Genomic DNA, 1,698 nt, shown 5'->3' on the forward strand with positions numbered 1-1,698 from the left:
CTTGTACATTCTTTCTTCCCTAAAATAGTGAATCCCTGTCGACTACCTATACGTGCCAACCTCGTACATATAATGTAGTACATACAAGGTTAACATAACATATATATAGATAGATGTATATATATATAACATACTAACATAAATAACAGTACTCATGGGTATGGGTAGGTGGGCAAACAGAGTGGTGGAAGTTGTGTGCAGCACCAATCCCAATGGCATTGTGATGTGTTAATGTTAACTTACATCTGGACATTTTCTGCCCGGTTAGCTCAGTCGGTAGAGCGCAAGGCTCTTAACCTTGTGGTCGTGGGTTCGAGCCCCACATTGGGCGAGAATGTCCCGTATGTGTGTGAAAGGGACATCAGTAGACCAGTGCCCTGCACCTAATGTAACTATTATGCAGGCTTAGACATTCATTCATTCCTGACCCCCTTCTCATAATATGTCCTCGTCATGGTGCTGAATTTCTGACTTGTATTCCTGCTGGATGGGATGGGATATGATGGGATGCCTGATTCCAGAATTGCGAATTAGCCCACAGCTACTTGCATTATAATTATCAGTCCATCCATGCTTTATCAGTATGCGAAAACCCAAACTCTATAACACCCTTTTGCCTGCTCTATCTCTTGTTTTTATGGCACCGGAGAGTTTGCCAGCTTTTTCCTATAGCTAGGCCAACACGATTAGCAAAAGCCTCAGGTGGGGACCCTGGATCCAGCTAGCATGACTGCACCTACCCATCCATCCTAACACCCTATAGCTAAACACCCTAAACACCCTAACACCCTAAAAACACGAGAAGAACAAGTGTAGGTAGGAGTACACATCAACCAAGCCGGGATCCAATCTGCCTGGATCGAGCAGGCGACCTAAGGATATCAGCATCGCATCTTTCGATTACAGTCCTTCGCTCTTCCAGCTGAGCTAAGATCGGGAGCATGGTGCTCAACGCGTATCGAGACCAGGTTTCGATCCTGGGACCTCGGGGTTATGAGCCCCGCACGCTTCCGCTGCGCCATCTCGATTCTCATGTGCACACCTACCTTCAACTCTCGCCAGAACTTGTGGATCGTGGATGCCCGACAAGTAGCTCCAACCAAACCGAGTAGAGCCTTTGCCCTAAGGATGAACCTATGGCATAATGTAACAATAATAATGGCCATGAATATCGCCCAACATGCAATAAGGGATGAAAGTGTCGAGGACAGCTAATTATCTTCAGAATTGTGTTATGTTATATATGTGTATGCAGCCCCTATCTAGAGATGTGTAGAGTTTTTGAATCCCTATATGTATTGCCTGTCTGTTCTGAAACCGACTTTGAGCATGTGATTTTGGCGTTGTCTACCATCCCTTCTTTCCTGGAGCCCACTTCAGATATGCTCTGGCACATGTCTTGTACTGTACAAGTTGTACTCTGTTTTGGCTTGGATTCAATGACAGCAAGGTTCATCCCATGGATTTGAAGTGTCATCATAATGTGCTGAGTGGGAATTGAGCCTGCGACATCACAACCACCAATCCTCTATCACAATGATAAACTTTTACAACTCCCCCCCTTGGACTTCAATGTTGTCCAGAATGTAACATATACATAAAAGTGAGCACAAGGATGGGGACCACCTCTGGGAGCCAAGGGGGCCCATGGATGGTCAGAAGCCATTACGGTGGTGCTCAGCATGGATCTTGAGATCC

This window comes from Volvox carteri (assembly GCF_000143455.1).
Source record: "Volvox carteri f. nagariensis unplaced genomic scaffold VOLCAscaffold_131, whole genome shotgun sequence".
Lineage (NCBI taxonomy): Eukaryota > Viridiplantae > Chlorophyta > Chlorophyceae > Chlamydomonadales > Volvocaceae > Volvox > Volvox carteri.